The sequence below is a fragment of the Myotis daubentonii genome, chromosome 5 (genome assembly GCF_963259705.1).
Source record: "Myotis daubentonii chromosome 5, mMyoDau2.1, whole genome shotgun sequence".
Lineage (NCBI taxonomy): Eukaryota > Metazoa > Chordata > Mammalia > Chiroptera > Vespertilionidae > Myotis > Myotis daubentonii.
Genome location: NC_081844.1, coordinates 84691394 through 84716313, shown reverse-complemented (window position 1 = coordinate 84716313; position 24920 = coordinate 84691394). Strand labels below are relative to the sequence as shown.

The 24920-nt window shown below is 45.9% G+C and overlaps 1 protein-coding gene, 1 long non-coding RNA gene and 1 pseudogene across 8 annotated transcripts in view; 2 read left to right on the top strand and 1 right to left on the bottom strand.

Moving 5' to 3' along the window:
* Nucleotides 1-24920, top strand: part of LOC132235798 (uncharacterized) — a 458887-nt gene that overhangs the window by 226819 nt on the left and 207148 nt on the right. The window lies entirely within an intron of this gene.
* The window catches only part of ARHGAP26 (Rho GTPase activating protein 26), a 426945-nt gene that overhangs the window by 369937 nt on the left and 32088 nt on the right, over nucleotides 1-24920 (bottom strand). The gene's annotated exons all lie outside the window — the stretch shown is intronic.
* Nucleotides 889-20676, top strand: LOC132234431 (WW domain-binding protein 11-like; annotated as a pseudogene).

Genomic DNA, 24920 nt, shown 5'->3' with positions numbered 1-24920 from the left:
GCAAACTACGGCCCGTGGGCCAGATCCGGCCCGTTTGAAATGAATAAAACTAAAAAAAAAAAAAGACCATACCCTTTTATGTAATGATGTTTACTTTGAATTTATATGAGTTCACACAAACACTCCATCCATGCTTTTGTTCCGGCCCTCCGGTCCAGTTTAAGAACCCATTGTGGCCCTCAAGTCAAAAAGTTTTCCCACCCCTGCTTTAGAGACAGACAGATTCCAGTGTGATACCACCAGAAGACACACACTCACAAAACTGAAGATGCATGGACATCTAGCCGGCTGCACTTATGAACTGTGAATATGAGTCGTCAGGCAAACTAACTCTCAGGACAAATGTAAGACTACACTGGCCTACTGTTGACAATTCAACAGAAAGGTGAAGAGTGAGCCAACTCTGGGGAAAAGGGAAGGAAGGGAAGAAAATGGACCACCAAAGGCCTCTGCAAGATAACCAAAACAAGCTGAGAAGTCGATGCAAGCTTTTCCTTAAAGCCCACGATGATACTCTTAGGAGGAAGTCCTTATGAGGAATGGAGTTGGTGAGTAGATTAATCATTGATCTCCTCCAACTTTTTATTTCCTTCAAAGGGTTGGGTCATATGCCACTTTATGGCCAACCTAAAAGCTCATGTGAATTACTAAATGTACATCACAAATACTTTTATCTAGATTTGACTCAACTTATAATCAAAGGGCAATATACACCAATAAGTAAAGGGCAAAGATGAGAAATATTACACTTAGAGGCACTCTATTTTCTAAACAGGTTATAAGAAAATTAGAGGCCCAGTGCACAGATTCGTGCACGGGGTGAGGAGCAGGGGTGAGGGGTCCCTCAGCCTGACCTGAGCCCTCTTGCAACCCCGGACCCCTTGGAGGATGTGGCAGTGCACCAAGCGGCAGGCGGCCAGGGAGGAGCCCGAGCCAGGGCCGGGAGCCATGCTGCTCGTGCTCATCCCGGCCGACTGTGCCTGCCGCTGCCGCTCCACTAGGTAGCACTGCCGCAGAGTCAGAGAGGCTTCCGCCACTGCAGCTGTGCTCGCCAGCCGTCAGCCTGGCTTCTGGCTGAACGGCGCTCCCACTGTGGGAGCGCACTGACCACCAGGGGGCAGCTCCTGTGTTGACAGTCTGTCCCCTGGTGGACAGTGTGTGTCATAGCAACTGGTCGACTGGTTATTCCAGTCATTCAGTCACAACGGTCGCTTAGGCTTTTATATATATAGATATAGCTTTTCATAAAAAGTCCTCCAAGCACAGAGTAGGCATTGGAAATTGACTTAACAGATGAAGAGCATTACCCAGTGCTTCTCAAATTTTAATGTTCATACCAATCACGTGGGTATCTTGTTAAAATGTTAATTCCAATTCTGCAGGTACCAGGTGGGGCCAGGATCTTGCATGTGTAACAAATTTCCAGACAAGGCTGATGCTGCTGGTCCAGGAACCATAATTTGAGAAACAAGGACCTGGGCCTGCCAGTCACAGTCCAGAAAGGAACAATCCCTTGCAGTGAGGCATCTGTTTGGGGTTATAGATGGCCCAGAGAATACAGTCGAAGCCGAGGACCGCACTACCCACTCTAAGCAGCATTCCTCAATGCAAAGTCCAAGGATCACCTGCTTCAGTCACCTAAATGCTTGTGAAAATACACATTTCCCAGTATGGAATGGCTTCCATTGCAACTGATACATCAAAATTTCTGGAGAAGGCCGAAACCGGTTTGGCTCAGTGGATAGAGCGTCAGCTTGCGGACTGAAAGGTCCCAGGTTCGATTCCGGTCAAGGGCATGTACCTGGGTTGCGGGCACATCCCCAGTAGGAGATGTGCAGGAGGCAGCTGATTGATGTCTCTCTCATCGATGTTTCTAACTCTCTCTCTCTCTCCCTTCCTCTCTGTAAAAAATCAATAAAATATATTTTTTTAAAAAAATTTCTGGAGAAGGAAACTGCATTTTCAACAAATTACCCCTGAGAAAGTTCCAATGCACACTAAATTTTTAAACTAAGCTAAGACCCCTCCAGGAAAAAAAAAATCAAAGTAAATACACTCAAAAATTTTCCTACAATAATATTAAGGGATTCACAGACCTCCTGAAAACTTTCCTGGGCTTTCAGGGAAAAACCCCTGGTCACCACTCACTGTTTCCTAACTTCACTCGATCACATACCACCTTCACTTTTTTTTTTTTCTAAATCCACAGTATTTAAAAGTTTTACATAAACTCATTTTTACTGACATGTAATATAAAAGGAAATGTTATATGTAACAGTTGTGAAATTGAGGGTTTGATCCTTAGTTACAAGTTTCCCAAATGAAATATATAATTAGCAATACAAAAATTTTTGTTATTGTATCACCAAAAACCATCTCTTGTGTCACCTATACATAAGAACTACTCCTCTTTGGGAAACACTGGTTCATACAACCCGGGAATCTGGGATCACCAGAGGATTTTATGATGCACTAATGGACTGTGATGTGGAGGGTGCCTATTCTGGCAATCCCAGATGACCTAATAGCTTCAGTCTGCATACACCTGGCAATGCTGGCTATGGGAGAATAAAAGGGGGATTTCCCTCCTACTAGAAGGCCAGGAGATATGACAGGTATGGAGGTGACTGACCTCTCCCTATGCTCTTTTGTGACCTGCCTGATCCCATCAATGAGGTGGGCCAATCCACCCCACCCCAACCCTGCTTCCTCGCTGCATGGACCGGAGGTGGGCCACCCTGTTCCTCTCCGGAGAATTTATCATTAGTGCACAGAGGAGCTTGTTCACTGATGCTGGAATGCTGGACATTCACACTGAGGAGTTTTTCATAATTGGGTTGGGGCGGCCTCTTCCTCCTGTGCGCACACTGAAGCCAGAAGCTGGTCTGTGGAGGCAAGTGATAGGAGACCCAGCAGCCCCAGAGAGAAAGTACACACACCCTGGTTCCTGACTTCCCAGTTCCTGGTTCCAGGCCAGCGATACTTCCTGCCTTCAGGGTCCATGGGACATCCCAGCATCTCAGCATCGAATTTCTCCTCTTGGCTTCAGCTGGTTTGAGCAGGCAGCTGCTCCTCACAACCCAATCACCACTAAACAGAGACTCCCTGTGCTGCACGGCCCTGACTCAGATGGCCAGGTGGAGCTGAAGAAAGGCCAGGAGCCAGGAGCCAGGAGTCAGGGTGGGCATCCTTCCAGATACACCCCAAGAGAGAGGGGGCTGGAACCTTCTCATAGGGAGGGGAAGGGGAGTTGTAATTGAGGGTCCTCCACATCACTTCAGGAGACAGGTGCCACAAGAAGGAGCTGATACAAGGTTACAAGCAGCTCTTCCTTCCTGCAGATTGTGAGGAAAGAATCCTATACTAATAAAAGAGAAAAATGGTAATTGGCGTACAACCGATACCTTTTTCATTGGCTAATCAGCGAGATATGCAAATTAACTGTCAGCCAAGATGGCGGCTGGCAGCCAGGCAGCTGAGAATAGGAGGCTTGGTTGCCCCAGCGATGGAGAAAGTCAAGGATCCCCGCAGCTGCGGGGCTCTGAGCTCCTGAAGCAATAACTCCAAAAGATACAATGTTTCAATTATAGAAGCTAAAAGATGGCGGTTAATTTGCATACTCAGGCTCCAAGCAGAGCGAAGCCAAACAGCCCTGAAGCAGCAGGGCAGAGAGGCCTCAGGGCCTGGGATCAGCGGAGCTGAGAGGCCTCCCGGCCCCGGTGATCAGCGGAGTCGAGAGGCCTCCCGGCCCCGGTGATCAGCGGAGCTGAGAGGCCTCCCGGCCCCGGTGATCAGCGGAGTCGAGAGGCCTCCCGGCCCCGGTGATCAGCGGATCCGAGAGGCCTCCCGGCCCCGGTGATCAGCGGAGTCGAGAGGCCTCCCGGCCCCGGTGATCAGCGGAGTCGAGAGGCCTCCCGGCCCCGGTGATCAGCGGAGCAGAGAGGCCTCCCGCCCCGGTGATCAGCGGAGCCGAGAGGCCTCCGGGCCAGGGATCAGGGGAGCCGAGAGGCGTCCTGGCCCTGGGATCAGCGGAGCAGCGAGGCTTCCCAGCACCGGGATCAGTGTGACAGGGTGCGGAGCCCCAACCCTCTGATCGGCCCTGCTCTGTGCATGACAGGAGTGGCGCTGCAACCTCCCTATGGACCCTGCCTTGAGTGTGACAGGGGGTGGTGCCCCAACCCCCCAATCGGCCCTACCCTGAGCATGACTGAGGGTGGCATGGCAACCTCCCAATCTGCCCTGCTCTGTGCATGACAGGAGGCGGGGCCCCAACTCCCCAATGGGCCCTGCTCTGAGCCCGACCAGGGGTTACACCTAGGATTAGGCCTGCCCTCTGCCACCCGGGAGCAGGCCTAAACCAGCAGGTCCTTATCTCCTGATGGGTCCCAGACTGTGAGAGGGCACAGGCCAGGCTGAGGGACCTCCTCTCCCAACCCCGAGTGCACAAGTTTTTGTGCACCGGGCCTCTAGTAAGAATTATAACAAACACAGCTCACACTGACCGAGTGTATTAGCATATGAGCTAGGCTTTTTATAATGATGATCTCATTTATTCTTCCTGAAAGTCCAATGAAGGTGGAAATCAAACTCAGAAAAATTAAATGATTGCCAAGGTAATACAGCTAATAAAGAGAGGATCCAAACCCCCGAGTCTGAGCTCTTACTCATCATGCTGCGTTGCTTTATGAAATGATATTAAAGGACAGTGCAGGAACTCCAATTAGAGCTAGTGTCTGAGTGACAGCATAAGGTGCAGCCAACAAAAGATCCTCCCTCCAGCAGCCCTGCCTCCTGTGCCAGTCCCTGACCTCTGCCAGCAATACCACACCTATGGGCACAGCACCAAGAAAATAATGGTGTACAAAGGCAAGAAGCTGAGAGAAAGTGTGCCAACTGGCTGGAGCATGGCTTGGCTGACCTGGCTTTGGCCCAGGTCACAGACAGAGATGATTAAAGTAGAGTGATTTTATTTTTTAAATAGTAATTGGTACGTGGCATTGTCTTTTGTGGTCCCACATGGGATGGCAGAGAAGATACACGTCCAGGCCAGGCAGATCTAAAGAAACCTGCCAATAGCCATCAGAACACCTAACAAACACTGGAAGAAAATCCACATTCCCAGGCTTGGGAGAGGGTGACGCGCTAAGGGAGAGAAAGCAGGACCTTAATTACAACTCCAAAGGCCATTCTGATGCCCCTATTATTCATATCTCACTCCTAAAATCTAAAGCCCAGAGCAGGCAATTAACCTGTCAACATTCACCAATCAACTAAAACTCTGATTATCCAAACTCCAAGTAGATCCAAGTCTGGTGAGGAATTTTAAACAAGACACCTAACTTTTCCATGTTTGTGTGGCTGATTTTACTTTTAAAACGATGCTGATGGATCCACTTTCCACCATCTTTGCAGGAGGGGTGAACAGTGTAATTCAACAACTCTGAATGACCGATTTGGGAGAGTCAGTGAGCCAAGCACTGAAGTTGTGCGGATCTACCCACACCAGCTCCCGAGAGATGGGCACTTACTAGACGGATGCTCAGGGTGGGGGATGCAGTCTATGGTTAGGGAATGGGAATAACAAAGATGGCTGGCTGAAACGGCAGTTAACCCAAGATCCAATCCCACCCACAGGCCACCTAAGGTACTCTTAGCCTTCATCACGTCTACAGCAGGGAAACCCATCTTATGATCCAAAGCTTTCAAGGCACAATCCTCTTGGGGTCTCCCCTCCTGCATCTCCAACTCTTTTTCACTTGGCTCCCCTGCTTCCTACTCTTACCTTCAGAAGAAGATGGTCCCCCAAGTTCTACCCAAACCTCCTGCTTTAAACTGAGTATCTGTGTATCCCCAAAATTCACCTATTGAAACCCTACTCCCCAAAATATTGGTATTAGGATGTGGGGCCTTTGGCAGGGAATTAGGATTAGATGAGGTCATGACGGTGGGGCCCTCATGATGAGAATAGTGCCCTTATAAGCCAGGAGAGAGCTTGCTTCCTCTCTCTGCTCTCTACTACAGAAGGATACAATGGCAAGTCTGATACCTAGAAGAGGGTTCTCACCCAAACTGACCATAGTGGCACCGGTATCTCAGACTTCCAGCCTCCAGAACTGTGAGAAATAAATGTCTGTTGTTTAAAAGCCAACCAGTCTGTGGCACTTTGTTACAGCAGCCTGGACACTCGAAGACAGCCCTTCTCTCACCCTTAGTTTTAACAATAACGCTCTCCCCTTGCCAACTCCATTCCTGCTTTTCCACCTGCCAAGCTTCATCACCTGAATACTGTGCTGGCACCTCCCTCCCACTTGTTTCTCCACCTGAGTTCCTCATTCTGGCACAGGGAAGAGAACTGACATTTACTGAACTTCCAACACCTGCCAGGCACTGTGCTGGGTGCTTTCCATGTTCTGTGTTTAAAAGAATCATTAGTCTCGGGCACCCAAGGTCCACAATGCCATCATTGTCTCTGTCTCCCACCTCTAACCAGTGGCCAGGCCCCATCTATGTTCTTTCTCATTATTTGACCTTCACTTAAGCCCTCTTCTTCCCACTCTCTGAGTTTCTCCCTACCTGGCCTCCCCACCCCAGTCTTTCCTCCAAGTGCACCATCTTAGAAACTACCATCTTGGAGCCCATGGCTGATCCCATCACCCCTCCGCTCAGGACCTTTGAAGGCACATCCCTTTTCCTTCACACCAACCAGAAGTGCCTTGCCTGGCTCTCACAAACGCTCCAACTCACTGCCCACTGGTTCCTTGCAAGCCTGCTGGGCTCCAGCCGAACCACCTGACTCCCATCCCTGAGGCCAGGCTATACTTTCCAAGCCTTTGCTTACATAGTTTTCTCCATCTAAGGGGCCTTTTTCTACCATTTCTTCAGGCCCAACTCCTCTTCCTCCAAGGCCCAGTGTGGACATGGCATCTCCTACAAGATGCCTTTGCTTATTCCTCCCATGTAGCATCCCCCTCATGTGAAGTCTGGCTTCACGGGTTCACTCTGCCTATGGCACTATTAAATGGTGTTCTCTTCTGAGACTGAATGCCCCTTTGGAGCAGGGGCTGGATAGGCTTATCTCTGCAGCACGCAGGGTACCTAGTACAGCTCTTTTTAACGAAACAATATCAATTCACTCATTCAACACATATTGACTCAGTGTCTGCTATGCACGAAGGTGTTACAGGATGCTCGGTATACAATGGTGAACAAAAAAAAGACATGGTCCCCACCCTTATGGGCTTCCCATCTAGTGAAGTGACAAGCTTTATTAGTCAAATCTTACCCAAATGAGTATACAGTTAGCATCAACTCTATGCTGTAGAAGTAAAGAACCAGTGTCCTATAGAAGAAGCACAGAAGGACAAGCAAGGCCAACCAGAAGAGTGAAGCTGAGATGAGACTGAGGGGTGAGTGGTGAGAACAGGAAGTGGCCAAAATATTCTAGGTCCAGCAAAAAGTCGGTGCAAAGGCCCTGTGGTGGGTGGGAGTGGGGGCCAATATGACGGAAGTCTGCAAAGCATGTGGGAGAAGGATGCAAGAAGGTGATAAGGTCATCTTAATAAATGTATAGAGTAAATATAAATACATGACCTTCACCTGATTAACATACCTTTTTTTAGCCAATAAAACTAACCTTAAATCTATAGCAGAATAACAAATATAATTTAAAAAATACTTATTTTCCATTTGAAATAATTTCCTCCTTAAATATGAATTAAACCCCCCTCCCCACAAAAAAAAAATAATAATAACAACAACAATAATTAAAGTAAGTTCTCCTGGCTATGAAAACGTACATGAGATCAGAATCTGATAAAAATGCCATGCTGTTTTATTCTTAATTAGAAGCTGGACACCAAACTGGGAAACAACCTGTCAATCATCCTGCACTCATACTAAGAGCAGAGGCTAACAACTATTGAACATTAACTAAGGGTGTTACATGCATTATCTCATTTGATCTTCACAAAATGAGGCAGGTAGGAATATCATTCCCATTCTACAGATAAGACAACTGAAGCTGAGAGATGAATAGTTGGCCCAATGTCACACAGGTGATGGAACAGTAAGGCCAGGATCTGAACCAGGTCAATGGGACTCCAGAGCCTGTACCTTTAACCACCACACACACTGCTGCACAAACTAGCTATACTGTCAGCACTTCTGGGAGCATTTTTACTTTTTACCTCCCCTTGTTGCACCACATACTTAAGCTACTAACCACTGACAATGCAAAAAGGATAACATGATCTCTGAAGGAATGCAGTCAAACTTCTGGTGTCAGCTCCCTTCCTGTTCCAGGTCTCCCTCAAAACGCCCAACTCTTCCTCCAATTTTAATAAAGAAAAGTTTCCCAGTTCATTGCAATACTTAATATCCTGAGAGAACAGGAATTGGAAACTGATGAATCTTCTCAGGCTACATCTCAGCCAAAGTCAACAGACTCCAAACCCCTCTTATAGGCAGTCGCTGTTTACAGAACATAACCGGAAGAGGGGGGTTTCAGATTACTGGAAAACTCTAGCCGTGGTTTTCCCAACTCTTCACAAAGTTCTGAGTATTGTCTGAAGGACAATATCACACTTTCCTTGTCAACAAATCCTTCCCCAAACTATCTCTACCATTCTGTCTCAAATCCTGTCCGTAAATAGTCAAGGCACAGGGTGGGTGAAATTGAGCATCTACTTGTGGCCTGGCTGACCCTTCTAGGATCAGCCAACCAGCCTAGGTCACCACCAAGCTCTCATTAAACTAGTAATGGTGGCCACCACAGAGTCAGTGCCCAAACCTGAAGCTGGCTCACTTTCTAGAACTCCTGCTACCCTCAAAAACCCATCTGAGCAACTCAAGGCCTAGGTAATACAAGTGTATTTTGGAACTGTATTCCTGAACCACACTGTTATGGGCTGAACCGTGTCCCCCTAAAAAGTGTATGTTGAAGTCCTAAGCCCCAGTACCTGAAAATACGACTGTATTTGGAGATACGGCCTTTAAAGAGGTAATTAAGGTAAAAAGAGGTCATACTGGTGGGCCCTAATCCAGTATTACTGGAGTCCTTATAAGAAGAGATTAGGATTCAGATAATAGCAGAGGGAAGACCATGTGAAGACACAGGGAGAAGACAGCCATCTGTAAGCCAAGGAAAGAGGCATCAGAAGAAACCAACCTGCCAATCCCTAGATCTCAGGCATCTAGGCGCTAAAATTGTAAGAAAATAAATTTTTGTTGTTTAAACCTTCCAGTATGTTGTACTTCGTTATGGCAGCCCTAGCAAACTGAAATGCACACCGTTCAAGTTGTTCCTAACTCTAAGTAATTCCCCTGCCACTCTGTGCAGGGCACAGGCAGGCTGGTATCCTTTCTGAAGCAGTCAGCCCATCCAGTGATGGCGAACCTCTGACATGCGAACTCATTTTTTTGGTTGATTTTTCTTTGTTAAATGGCATTTAAATATATAAAATAAATATCAAAAATATAAGTCTTTGTTTTACTATGGTTGCAAATATCAAAAAATTTCTATGTGGCACAGCACCAGAGTTAAGTTAGGGTTTTTCAAAATGCTGACACGCCGAGCTCAAAAGGTTCGCCATCACTGCTACAATACGGCCACTGGGCACAAAAGTCACAATTAGACAGTCCACTGAGTGCTTGAGTCAATGAAGACTTCTGTCTTTCAGGGACTGCGGGCAGATTGGGCAGAACCAGGACAAAAACCTTATGTCTATTTTGTTAATTACAGAATTGATAAATAGAATTTTTCTTTTTAGAAATGAATAGAATTAAAATTGAGTCAAACCCATCCAAAGACAGATGTCTAGACTCAGCACCAATATCTCTGTTCTAGGCTGACTAAGCTTTTCCTATAGCAGTAATAAAGAACTGTGTTAAACAAATCCTTATAGCACACTGCAAGGCCAGGATTTCTGCCCAAACACCCTCAATACTACAGGAAGAGAGGAGGGGACACAGGGGTGGGAAAAGCAGAAGAGAGGGGAGCCTTTCTCAGTAACAAAAGGACAAAAAAATCCCTCCACAAAATGTCATCCAGAGGATGAGAATGTCAACTCATCACAACTCATCATGTAGTTAGGTGTTGAGTAAGCTTATTTCAAGAGTGACCAGTAGTTTTTAGAGTCCTATGATTAGGATATGAGGCTCCAAGCCATACAAGATTCCTAAAGGCTGTGGGGCTTCAAGAATTACTTGCAGGCTAAGAAGCAAGGAGAGAATATTTCAGACGGGTGCTGCTGAAGCTAAAGCAGCAGGAGGGGGAGCTCAAAGCCTGGTACAATACTGGGCACCTAAGTATCATAATTAAACAGCCAGCATTTATTAAGCAACCACTGAGCCAGGCCCTATGCTAAGGACTCTTCGGCTGCGCCAGCTCACAATAACCATGGCAGGTAAGGCTAGTATTACTCCCATTTAACAGCTTAAAATAAGGCCAGAAGAATATGAGCTCGGTGAAAGCATGTTTTTCCCCCCATTTTGTTGGTTAATATACCCCCCAGAGCATACAGCAGTGGCTGGCTTATAGCAGGCACGCAATGTTTATTTGTGGAATAAATGAAGGAAGAGGTTACTTGACAATGTCACAGAAGGAGCAGGCCCCGGATTTGAAACCATGCTGTCAACTTCCAGAGCCCACACTCTCAGCTTCTGCTCTGTGACACAGGGTAAAAAAAAAAAAAAGTTGCTAAAGAGATGGGGGGAACTCCCGGCACATAAGACAGTTTGGTCCATGGCACATTTCACAGTATCTACGCCATCTGCTCCTCAGCATTAGCAACGTTACTCTGCACCCAGAGTACAGAGCAATTATTCAAGGGACCAGTGCCCATAGATGATCACGGAAAAGGACAGCCGAGAATGCTCCCTTCCCTTATACCTGTGACACTCCCTGAGGCTTCACACACAACAACTTGTGTTGTACCCAGTAACTCACTGTAGTGTGGGACGGGGAGATGGAGGAAACATTATTGGAGATTTATTCATCTGACTTGCCAGGAATCTATTGGCTACAGCTGGTTCAATCTACAAAGGAACTTCCCAAAGTGTGATAATAAGCACACCCATTTTCAGTGTACAAAATCATTTTAGGTGGCACGTAAATAAACATTAAGAGTTGATAGATTGATTTCTATGGTTACTTTGGTTTGGGGCAAATTATACTGGTGTTTTATTTATGGCCAAGTTATAAAATACTCTTGTAAAACAAAGAGTGTCCTTTCAACAAGAACAAGTACACCCATTTAACGAAAAATATTAGGTGAACAATAGAATAGGTGTTACGTCAATGTGGCAGAAAATCATGATAGAAACACGTGAGTGACTAAAGTTTGGGAAATACGGTTTCCTGGAACTTTCTAAGTTCTCTGTGTCATATGTTCCCATCCCTGCAATTCACCCATCCACCCAGATGTGCCATAGATTAAAAGGGAGAGAATACGTTTTAAATTTTCCATCAAAATCTCTTAATAAATGACTATACCTGAGAGAGGGATAGACAGATTGATCGAGATTGAGAGAGACTGAGAGACAGAGACAGAGAGCAAACACGCAGACACAAAAGGCATGTTCATGAAGATATTATGAAGTTAACAACAGGGCTTGACCTGGGGCTGAAGTCCTGCCCTCTGCCTGGAGAGAGCTGTAACACAGAGCTCCCTTTGATGCTAAATTCCACACTGATTCTTTGGGCTATTATTTTATGGCATGGTAGCTTAGCTCAGCCCTGTCCAAAGCATTGTACTGAGGTCTCTGGGACCTGTTCCAACAAAAACACACAATGAGGCCTTCTCTCTCTGATAAAGCCAGGCGCCCCTCCCTCTGTGATCAGCTCCCCTACTCCTCCCAGACAAAAGTAAAGTTCCCATTCTGAGAAGAGTTCAGCCAGCCAAATGCTGCCTTCTCCTCCTTACCTTCCCCATTGGGGATGATCAAATTTCAGGTAGGCTGTGGGTCTAGGGCAGCTGTGGGCAAACTACGGCCAGACGGCCGAATCCGGCCCGTTTGAAATGAATAAAACTATTGAAAAAAAAGACCGTACCCTTTTATGTAATGATGTTTACTTTGAATTTATATTAGTTCACACAAACACTCCATCCATGCTTTTGTTCCGGCCCTCCGGTCCAGTTTAAGAACCCATTGTGGCCCTCGAGTCAAAAAGTTTGCCCACCCCTGGTCTAGGGTGAGCTGAGCTCCAAGACAGAACCTAGGGGTGTGGTCAGCTCCAGGGGAAATAAGAGCACCTTCATGGCTAGAGAAGGAAAATCTGAAAGGGAAGCAATGGTGCCACAACCTGCACCAATCAAACGTAAGCCCCATGAGTGCAAGGACTTGCCTTATTCATCTATATTCCCACAGCCATAAGCAAACAATGTCTGATGCTCAGTAGGTACATAGTAAACACCTATTGAATGAACAGATGAATGATTGGGTGATGAATGAATGAATGAGTGGGTGGGTGAATGGATGGGTGAATGGCGGATAAATGGCTCCAGCAGGGCTGGGAAGAGTAAGTGAAGAGGAGGTATGACTGTAAGATTATTTTATTCCTTTTTGCTTGAGAACTAGCAACTGTATAAACAGGAGACCCCAAAGGACTAGTTTTCCCTTTTCACAGCCACCCCTAGCGGGTGGTGCATTAACAGCAGAATTTTTTTGACCCCTGAGCCATCTAGGCTCATAGCATATTGCACCAAACCAAATGCCTTGACTCTCCAGATCATGCTCAGATATCCCAACCTGTATTCTTGATCTCTATCATCTGAAACAAGGAAGAGATGAGCCGTTCAGGGAATGATAATGACTTGCACTGACTGACTAGATCCCTTCTTCTGAGAAGTTCAAAGTCCTTCACATCCTGGCTTCCCTCAAGGGACTCTATTTAGAGTATATATGTTGTTTTTTTTCTCTCCTTCTTTTTCTGTTTGCTTATCTGAATTTTCTAATCACTCTACATGAACATAGGTTACTTGAGCAATAAAGATGTCTATCACAGACTGATAAGACACACGAATTCAACCATTCAAAACAGACCCTGACAGCGCATATTTACGTCCCATTTTAACATTTTCAAATGACAAAATTTAACACTACCATTCCCTGCAATTGCATTCACCTAAGCCCTTTGAAATGCAAGCTGTAAATTCCTGATAAAAGTCAAAATTCATGACTTAAAACCAGAACACCCAGTCATATAGGCACTTATAAAAGGGGCAACTAACTGATGGGCTAGGTGCCAGAGAATTAAATAAGTAAAAAAAAAACCACAAGCTTACTAAGCAATACACCATATATGGGTAAAACATATGTTCAGAGTTCACTAGTGGTAAGAAAAGCTGTTCTTCATCTCTCTTCCGGTGGCAGAAACTTCCACAGCAGCTGACAGGGGCCAAGTACCATCTGTAATAAGAGAAGAGCTTTTCTTTTTTGTGGGGCATCTTGGAGCTCAACTCTAGTCTCAAACAGATGGACCAAGCTCTAAGTAGCTCAACCACCAGCTAAGAGGGCCTCCATTTCTGCCCAGTCCTGGGATTTCATTATCAATGGCCAATCCATTCCACAAAGCAATAACAAGGAAAGCAGCTGGGCTAGCGATTAGAAGACCTGACTTCTAGATCCAATTCTAGCCACACCCTGCACAATTCAACCACTTCATGCCTTGGAGACTCCATTTTACGAGAAATTAGTAACACCAGCCCTATCTCACCGGTTGCTGGGGATAAAAATTAAGGCAAATGTTAAACTGTGTAAGGGAGAGAGGGTAAAAATTAAGTACCGCTAAGCAAAATTTGATACTAGTTAGATGAATGGAATTTCACCACCTCTAACTATGGCTGAAATTTAGGCAGGAGAGTCAACAGTTGTTCAGTCCGACGTTCTCCTAAAACACAACATTCTTAAACTTAAAAATAAAAGAAATAAACAGAACCTTCCAAGTTCTCATTTTCCATCCACCTTCCTCACTAGGAAATGGCAAAGCTTTTAAAGTACGGCCAGTGAGAACTGCATGAAGAAAGCGAACAATAAGCCCCCAGTTTCCAAGGCAAGCAAGGGGGAAGCCACCTGCACATGGTCCAGCAGAACCCTCTGTCCCGGCTGGTGCTCCCACCCTGTCCTCAGCCCCCCGGAGCTGGGGTTGCAACGTGGGTGTGAACTTGAACATTCTGGCCTTGTATCAAAAAAAAGGGGGGGTGAGGAGGACAGCCAGGTCAAAGACTTCCCAAGGCTGAATCAATAGAGCTGTCTGTAGACAGAGGGGCAGCAAATACAGTGTATTAGACACACCAGGCTGTGCGGCTGCCTCAGGGAGTCTTTGCTAAACATGGCCCAAGGACTCCATCCCCCATTCCCCTTCCATACACAAGACTTCCACAATAAAGCTGGCCTGATGTGCTAGGCCCCTGGGAATGAGATTTGAGGTAGAAATTGCTGAACTGAGAGGCTTGGGTTTTTAAGAAAACAGACTGCATTTGAATCCTAGCTGACCCCTTACTGGCTCTGCATCTCTCATCCAGTGGCAAGTTAAGTGAACAAGTTGCTAAACACTCCTGACCTTAAGTTGCTTCACACAAACATGAACTAACCATATCTTTCTAACACAACTGTTGGTAGGGTCAAATTGCATCATGCCTGAAAGCACTTTGCAGTGTTCAGCTCAATGCATTTCACTCACATGAACGTCACAGAGCATCATCACTATTGTTATTATTCATTGGGAAAAGTGGCTGTGTGTACTTCAGGATTATGTTACAGAAACTCCCTAACTCCAAGCCTGAGAGGCGCTCTAGTGCTACCTTCACCCTTGGGACAAGGGCTGCTGTTCTGTCCCACAGATCTCACCAGGGGACTGTTTCTGCAGAGCCTCCAGCCTCAACAGAAGACTCACCCCCGCCCCCAACACACACACACACAAAAGGTGTATACCCTGAATAGACTCAACTGTCAGCTTGCCCCAAACCTGCAGAAGAAATCCAACCTGCACTTGGTTCTGGCTTTCTTATACTACCAAAGCGACTAAAGATGACATGTGCCCACCAGCTGCCTGCATTTACAGAGTCAGGTATCCAAGTAATGGGGTTACATGCTGGGATCATCCTTTCCTGGTTTCACTAACCTTTTATTTTGTTCTCATCCAGGCATCACTCCAGTTGCCCATATGCACAATTATATAAAAAAAATGAGAAAGGAGGCGAAACACAGTGACCACCATGAATATCAATAGCTCCATTCCCAAACCTTCTTTGGAGCAGTGGTTCCCAGATTTGAAAATTTCAAAACCAACTTGAACTAAATACAGAGATATAGACCCACAGACACATACTGTTGCAATATTTTATTATGTCAAGAAAGCATAACCATTTAAATATATAAAGTGATATATATAATCACTTAATATTAAAGAACAGTCTTGACTATTCCAAAATAGTAAGAAAGACACACTCACAAAATAAGACACAAGCCTCTGCATTATATAAATTTAGTTTTAGGAAAAACTCATATTATATTGCCCATGTCTTCTCAGCAAAAAATGTGGGACTCGGCATTTAAGAACTGATGTTCCATGAGGAGGTATTGCTCCTTTCCCGTTAAGGACTATCAGTGCTGCAAGAGGATAAAACACATCCCAGAATGCATGTCCAGAAACAGCAATGGAAAGAGAAGCCTTCTGCCCACATTGACAAATATGACAAGAGAAGCAGCTTTAGCCTCCAGGAACATCAGGGTTTCTCTGGCTAACTCCAGCTGCCCTTCTTAACTTTCCCAATTTAAAATCTGTCCAGCTCACCTTTCTGGGTCCTGGTACTTTACTCCAGGTTACTGCTGCTTTACTGGCTTATCCAAACCTCATTCCCACATTTAAGACTTCCTATTAACCCATCTTTTTACCCTCTTCTCTCAAAAATCTGCTCAACTTAAACATAAATTTACCATATGATTCAGCAATTTCACTCCTACTTACCTTCCTAAGGGAAATGAAAGCATATCAAAGCTTCAATTGCCTCATGTGGAAAATGGGAATAATCACAGAATCTTGCTCGTAAGCGCTACTGTGAGGATTACCATGACAATGCACAGAAAGCACCTACCAGTGTTGAGGCAAAGTCACAAAGGAAGTGCTCAGTAAATACAGCAGTTACTGACACCTCCTGGTCCTGTCTCTCTATAAACTACACAGTCCTCAGTTATCAAGGACCAAGATTTTTATTTCTTTTGTATTCGTGTGTTCCCTAGACCTGCAGACAAGGGATGCTCATTGCTGGTGTCCTGTGCAGGTAAGGCTTCCAAATGGCCCCTGAAGCCTTAGAACACAGATGCCTACACGCCTGTGGACCCCCAACTTCTCTAAGATGAACTGTGAACATGGCTGCAGGGCTCTGATGATTCCGTTCTTGACCTCCTCTTTACCACAAGCTCAACAATACCATGTAGAGAAGGAAGTGCCATCAGAGAGATCTCCTTCTGCCTTATTTCTCAGCAAAGATGTTTGGCTGCTATGCAACCAGTGTTTAATGGATGATAGGGCTAGTCGTGAAAGGCTGTTTCTATTAGCAACAACAAAAGTCTGGGGGCCACAGAGGAGCTGCAAATAACATCATATCCCTGCATCCTATTCAAAATTCTTCAACTCATTTGTAGTGATCATAAAGGCAGCCAAAGATTCCAAACAGTAGAACCAATGGGATTAAATTAGAGTTGGCAGATTTCACAAATAAAAGTCCAAAACAACCAGTGAAGTTTCAAGATGTCAGTTGCCAGATAGCTGACCAAAAGCAGAGAGGAAGGCCCCTGTGAAGTAAAAGAGGCTGAGAATCAGCCCCTCCCAGCTCCTTGCAGCCCGAGTCCGGCAGAAGTGCTTGGACATTCTTGTGTTGATATTCGTGGGTTTTTTTTTTAATGAACAAGTGAACCACACAGATTGTCGACATGGGACCAAGATCTACCATTCACCAAAAGTGGAAAAGTTATGAACCCCATAGGCCAACCCAAAAAAGAAGGCCGGAAGAAAGAATTAAAGGGAAAGAAAAACAGTGCATGACGGTACCAGCTGAGGTTCTGAAGATGAAAAATCCCAAACAAATTATCCTAGAAATGGAGAAACTAAATGAAATGGAGTTTTAATGCAGTACCACAGCCACAGGTAAATGAGAAGGTGCTGAAAGACAAGCATAAAAAAGCTGCGTGAAACCTTTGAACGTATTCTTCAACTCTGAAAAAGAGAATCCAGATATTTACAAAGAACAGAGGAAGCTACAAGTAGAATATGAACAGAGGAGGGCTCAACTTAGCCAACATTTTGATGCTGTCAAGAATGCTCAGCATGTGGAAATGGAGAGTATTCCTTTGCCAGATATGCCGCGTGTTCGTTCCTTCCAACATCTTGATCCAGGACTTTCCACTTCCTGGTGCCCAGCCACCCTCCATCCTTAGGACTTCAGCCGATGGACCTTGCCGGGAGCCGGTCCATGCTTGCTGTTTCAAGGGACCTGGCATATATGGCATACTTTTCTTAATATGTTTGCTCACCTTCTTGGCACTATGTGTTTTAACCAAGGTCACCTCTGAGAAAGGTTGTTTCCCCAGGTAGGGATTTTCCCCTGAAGTTAGGGAGGGAATAAAACCCCTTAACTAAGTGCCAGGCGGGTAATTAATCACTTTAACTACAAACAATCATGCTTAAGCTGCATAATCTTTACTCCCTGGAATGGAGATAAGAAACGCCCTAACCTTTGTAATAGAGATTGATAGGATTGAATCAACTGGTATAAATACAGTTGTAACAAGAGAGAGAGAGACAGAGCTTAGAAGAGAATTCAGAAGACAGAACCTACACGGAGCCTGGAGACAGAAGAACTTCGCTGGAAAGAACATGGCAAAAGATCCTGGACTGAACCTGACTACAGAAATTGGCAAGAGAACCTGACTAGAACCTGGTGACTGAACCTGGCTGGAGAACCTAGCGAGGGAACACCGTAGGAAGAGGGTGGATAGTCTTCGCCGACTCCGTCCACACCTTTGGGAACCCCTGGAACAGGATTCCCATAGGTAAGCCCCCCCCCCCCGCCATTGAGAACCCCCACATTCAGGACGGATAGGACTCCACCAGGGTGCTGCAAACCCCCCTACAGAGGATAAGTAGGGTAAGAAGGTGGATAGTACAGAACTTAGATTGAGAAGATGTGCCATACTGAGTCCAAAGAAAGAAGACTCTGTATTGATCTTTACATTAAGAAGATGTGCCATACTGAGTCTAAAGAAAAAAGACTCCGTATTGATCTTTTAACACATATGCTTGCTAGCAGAGGAGTTAAGGTTACTCCCAGTCAGATGGAACATTTTATACAAGAAATATGTCCATGCTTTTCTGAGGAAGGAAAGGTGCCGGAAAGGTAAATGTAGAGGCATGGGAGAAGGTAGGCCCAAGGAGCCTTATCCTTAACCCCACTGCAGCCTTTCCACCCCGGGAAAGTGCAGGATTGGCAAGCTCTCCCTGGGGTGATAGATCAGGACTCAGGTAATAGCAGAAAGCGCCAATCCTACTCTTAAAATGGATACAAGAGAGCATTTCAGGTTTTTCTTTTTAATGCCTGCTTTTAAAAAATAAAAAAGGGGGAATTTGCCGGGAGCCGGTCCATGCTTGCTGTTTCAAGGTACCTGGCATATATGGCATACTTTTCTTAATATGTTTGCTCACCTTCTTGGCACTATGTGTTTTAACCAAGGTCACCTCTGAGAAAGGTTGTTTCCCCAGGTAGGGATTTTCCCCTGAAGTTAGGGAGGGAATAAAACCCCTTAACTAAGTGCCAGGCGGGTAATTAATCACTTTAACTACAAACAATCATGCTTAAGCTGCATAATCTTTACTCCCTGGAATGGAGATAAGAAACGCCCTAACCTTTGTAATAGAGATTGATAGGATTGAATCAACTGGTATAAATACAGTTGTAACAAGACAACAACAGACAGAATTCAGAAGATAGAACCTACGCGGAACCTGGAGATGGAGGAGCTTCGATGGAGAGAACATGGCAAAGGATCCTGGACTGAACCTGACTGCAGAGGTTGGCAAGAGAGCCTGACTAGAACCTGGTGACCGAACCTGGCTGGAGAACCTAGCAAGGGAACATGGCTACAGAACCTGGCTGGAAATCCTAAGCAGAACCTCTCTGGAGATCCGGGCTAGAGATCCTGGCTAGGCTGCTGATCAACTGAACGCTGTCTCCGTGTCATTCCTTCTTCGCCGACTCCGTCCACACCTTTGGGGACCCCTGGACCTGCTGGGGTTGGACCCCGGCAGGACCTCCCCCTCAGGCAGTTTCTATTCTTCCACTTCTTGGACAGGGTATTTTGTTCCATGTTTGCCCCCTGGCAGAAAACCTCTAAGTCTGTCCCCTAGTCCACCTCTTCCTCAAGTCTTGCAAATACATGGCCCTAAAGTCAGCTTTGCCCATGGCTCTTCCCGTCATCAGGAGATGAAGACATGTTATTTAGTCCTAAACTTGCTCAACAGGGTCATGATGACGATGTTTCCAGCACCAGTTAAGATGATGGCTATCTTGAGAACATGGATCAATATAAGCATGATAACAGTACTGATGTCAGCTACACAGACAGATCAGATGGAGACAGTGAGGGGGATAAATCTGTACATCATGATGATAATGAAAGAGACAAAAATGGAGAAAAAAATCAGGTCTGAGTGTACGATTTGAAGATATGCCTGGAAAATCAAGGAAGAAAAAGAAGAACATTAAAGAGCTGACTCTTTTTCAAGCCATGATGCTTTGAGTGGCAGGTTTGGAAATGCCTGAGGAGGGATGGGAAGTAAAGGAATTTTCAGAGGTCGACGATGAAGGTGATTCTGAAGCAGAAAAGCAACACAAAAACAGCATAAAGAAGAATCTGATGGTGCATTTGCTACTTCACAGCAACAGGCTCCCCCAGTCTGTTTCCCCTTCTCAGATACAAGCACCTCCCATGCCAGGAGCACCCCCTGCTCCATCTTTATGGCCACCTGGACCACCCCCAGGAGCTCCTCCATTCCTGAGAACACTTGGGATGCCAGGACTCCAAGGAAGGACCTTTACCCGACTTTAAACTCCAGGACTACCATCAGGCTGACCTCCTTGCCCTCCCCAGGTCCACCTCCAGGTCTGCCTCCTGACCCTCCTCCTCAGGGACCCCCACCAAGGCAACCTCCCCATGGCATAATGCACCCACCTTTGGTGCCTCCACTCGGACATGCCCCACCTATGCTTTTCTCACCAGCTTCCTTGCCAAGTTTTAAGTGCTGCACCCAACCTGAATCAGCGATCCAAGGTGGGTGACACGAGTGCTGAGAAGAAAGCCACAGCAACCATCAGTGCCAAGCCACAGATCACTAATCCCAAGGCAGAGATTATTCGACTCATGCCCACCACACTGAGGGTTCATCAGGAAAAGAAAGAGGCTACTGCTGCTGCCCAAAGAAAGTAAGAGCATGATCCTGCTGTGCCTCTTGCAGAAGCAGCCCCCAAATCTGGTCCATCTGGTCCTATCTCAGTACAAACTAAGGATGATGTGTATGAAGCTTTTATGAAACAGATGGAAAGACTGCTGTGACAACTTCTGATGCCTGAACATGCTTCTGTTCACATCATTGGTTCATGGAGAAAGAGGCTCTTAGGAAACGTAGGCAAAGAGCTACTTTCACTGTCATGGTATTTTCTAATTTCATTTAAGGTAATATCTTTATCCTTGTCTGGGAATTCACTGCATATAATAAGAAAGGGCATTTCATTCGGAATCAGTTGGTTACTGAAGCAGTTTTACTAACTTCCATTCCCTTTCATACTCCCATTTTCATCCCATCTCTTACCCTCTCAATTCTTTGGGAACCTGTGATCAAGGGAATCTTTGTTACTTATTTGTTTTGATTCTTATATGTGCTGTGGGCACTGGAGTGGAGATTTTGGTGGGAGAGGGAGAGGATTATTTCACCCCATCTTGCCTTTTGTGTTTATTTTTAATATTTTCTTATAAATATTTTGTAATACTGTAATGAAATGAATCACAACATCATTTCCTAATACAAAGTGAGATGTATGGGAAGAAAATGTACAATTATTTGATTAAAATTACTTCCCACTGACCTAAAAATAAAAAATAAAGACACAAGACAGCCAGGTAAAATTAAAGTAAACAAATATTTGAGGACTGACTTATACTTCAAACTTTCCATTGCTTCTCTGAAATTCAAATTTAAGTGGGCATCCTTTATTTTATCTGTTAACTCTGAATTAAATCAATACCACAGATAACTATTTTCTTTCCCTAACACATGAAAATCCATTTTCAATTCAATTAACTATTCTTTAACATATATAGAAAAATAAGGTTCTCTAATGTAGTGGGAATCTATGTATGAAGCTGGATTAATGAACCTAAACTAGCCACCATTTACTGAGGGTGTGCCAGCAATGTGCTAAGCACTTTATATGCATTATTAGCTCACTGAATCCTCAAAGTAGCTCTAGGTAGGCTCATGTACTGTTATCTCTCTTTCTCAGGTGAGCAAACTTAGGCTTAGAGAGGGTGGAATCAAACTCAGGTTTCAGCCTCCCAATTTAAACCAAAACGTTAATTCTAGGGACCACTTGCCAGCCTCAGGTGTCCTTGAGCTAATTCTAAATCTCCAGCACCACAGTATCTACACTAATAAAAGAGAAACATGGTAATTGGTGTACGACCGCTACCCTTTTCATTGGCTAATCAGCGAGATATGCAAATTAACTGTCAGCCAAGATGGCGGCCGGCAGCCAGGCAGCTTGAAACTAACATGAGGCTTGCTTGCCTCAGTGACGGAGGATCGTTAGAGGAAACCAACCTTCCCCACCTGCGCTGCAGGCCTCTGAGTGGGCAGTTTAAGAAACATTGTAACAAATACCGCCGGACTTCAGCCAGCAGATTCGCAACATTGTAAGCAAAGGCCAGAAACCTACTTTCAGCCGCGGAGGCCTAAGAGCTGGAGCCAAGCCTCAAGGTAAAGCTGGCCCAGAATAAAAAAAAAAAAAAAAGAAAGAAAAAGAAAAGAAGGAGCGGTTGGGAACTTCAGTCACTCCCAGCCTGAAAACAGCCCTCGGCCCCTCACCCAGACTGGCCAGGCACCCCAGTGGGGACCCCCACCCTGATCCAGGACACCCTTCAGGGCAAACCCGCCGGCCCCACCCATGCACCAGGCCTCTACCCTATATAGTAAAAGGGTAATACGCCTCCCGGCACCGGGATCAGCGTGACAGGGGGCAGCGCCCAAACCCCCTGATCGCCCTGCGGCTCTGTGTGTGACAGGGGGCGGGGCCCCAACCCCCTGAGCAGCCCTGCTCTGTGCCTAATAGGGGGGAGCTCCCCAACCCCCCCCCCACAGGCCCTGCTCTGTGTGTGATGGGGTAGAGCCATAACCTCCCCATCGGCCCTGCCCTGAGTGTGAGAGTGGCGGCACCCCAACCCCCTGATCGGCCCTGCTCTGTGGGTGATAGAGGGCGGTGCCCCAACCCCCTGATGGGCCCTGCTCTGTGTGTGACGGGGGCAGCACCCCAACCCCCTGATTGGCCCTGCTCTGTGCGTGACAGGGGGTGGCGCCGCAACCTCCCCATCGACCCTGCCTTGAGTGTGACAGGGGACAGTACCCCAACCCCCCAATTGGCCCTACCCTGAGCGTGACTGAGGGTGGCATCACAACCTCCCAATCTGCCCTGCTCTGTGCATGACAGGGCAGCGCCCCAACTCCCCAATCGGCCCTGCTCTGAGCCTGACCAGGGGCTGCACCTAGGGATTGGGCCTGCCCTCTGCCACCCCGGAGCAGGCCTAAGCCAGCAGGTCGTTATCTCCCGAGGGGTCCCAGACTGCGAGAGGGCACAGGCCGGGCTGAGGGACCCCCCCTCCCCCCCGAGTGCACAAATTTTTGTGCACCGGGCCTCTAGTCCTATATAATAAAAAAGAAACATGTAAATTAATCGTCCCTCTGCTACACTCACCAGCAAATCAGAGTGAGTATGCAAATTAACCTCATCGCCTCTGTGGAGATTGACAGCAGGTAGGAGGCAGCTCCCAGCATGGACGGCTTGGCCAGCACTGTGGCGACCCAGGAGCAGGCAAACACTGCCTGCAGGCAGCACCCAGCATGGCCTGCTTGGCCATCGCTGCGGTGACTGGGGAGCAGGCAAAGTGTGGCCCACAGGCAGCACCCAGCATGGCCTGCTTGGCAGTCACTGCGGGGTGCAGGTCAGGCTGAGGGACACCCCCCCCCCCGCATGAATTTCGTGCACCGGGCCCCTAGTATATTAATTATATTTCAATAAAGCTGTTTAAAATGCTTTTTAATGCCCACTTCTCTATCAATAAAACTGAGAAACTTCAATCCACAAAACCTCTAAAGCCACTTTGGTTGGTGATTATAATTGCTTTTTCTCCCTGCCATTCTACTGCCAGATCTCAGCAACTTCACCTTTCATGAACCTTTCCACTAAAATTAAGGACAGAAAAAAAATGAAGGTGACCAAACTTTAAATGACTTCAATCTTGGTGACTGTGTACAACTCTGTTAAAAGATGCTTTAGAAATAAGACTAAAATCAAAATGAAATTTGAAAAATGTCAATTTCAACACATCCACTTACAGCCTTCATCACCAATGATAATGGAGTTGGGCTACAAATGAGAAAACCGTAGCCGTTACTGATGCCTATTTTCCTAGGCATCAGTTGTAAACAAATGCCTCATTCATATAGAAGGTACCACAGAACAGTTGTTCTCATCTCAACACTCACAGCCTCTGGAGCTGCCAGGGACTTAAGAGGGAACAGATCCTCTTTGATGCTCTTTTCATTCAGTTTTTATCCACTTTCCACAAGGTTACTGAACCTGACCTACACCCACTCTAGTCTCCCCAGACAGACGGCAACTGTTTATATGGATGCTCTAACCAATGGCTGGCATTACAGATGAGCATGAATGGCACGGATTTGATGCATTTTCAAACAATGCAATGTTTCTCCAAGAAGTATCTCGTGGGCTACTCTAACCACAAGAGTTCAGGACAAGGCATTTTCATCCTTATTCCTCATCCTTATTCCTCATCAGGAAAACAGTTGCGTTTAGACACAAGAGTGGCCAAAAGCAGGAGGAATTCTTCAGCATATTTGTCTTTGGAAGGCAATATATCTCCTTGGTAACAGTTCTAAAAAAGAAAATGGGGGGGGGGGGGGAGCGCGCAGGAATCTCTATTAAATCTTACACCTTAGCAGGCTGTTCTTCATGCAAGGAACTTTTTCTCAAAGGGATGCTTAGGATTTTCATTTTTTTTTGTTTATCTTTATTAAAAAGGGGCATCTAATACCTTTCAAATGGATCCTGTGGCTTCCTTATCTATAAAATGGAGATGATGGTAATAGTGATAGAATCACTACCTTATAACAGTGATTTTCAACCTTTTTCATTTCATGGCACACATAAACTAATTACTAAAATTCTGCAGCACACCAAAAACACATTATATATTTTGCCAATTTGACACAAAAACAAAAAAGGTATAATTTTAATTCACTCACACCAGACAGCTATTGCTGTGTTGGCTGCTGTCACTTTTTTATTTGACAATCTAAGGGAAAAGAGGTCAGAGCCCCTGCCTAAACAGTCAGGTATTGAATGTTTTAAAAGTTCTTGTGGCAAACAGACTGAAAATCGCTGCCTTATAAGGCTGTTTTGCGGATTCAGTGAGAGCGTAAACAGGACTTACAGAAGGTCTTGGCACGCTCGGCGTCATCAACAGATAGTAGCTCTGACTGTCACTATTCCCCAGTACAGCACTAGAACGGTGGATGTTAACTAGGGGATGACAGGAGGGAGAACTGCATGATTGTAAAACACAATTCAAAAGGC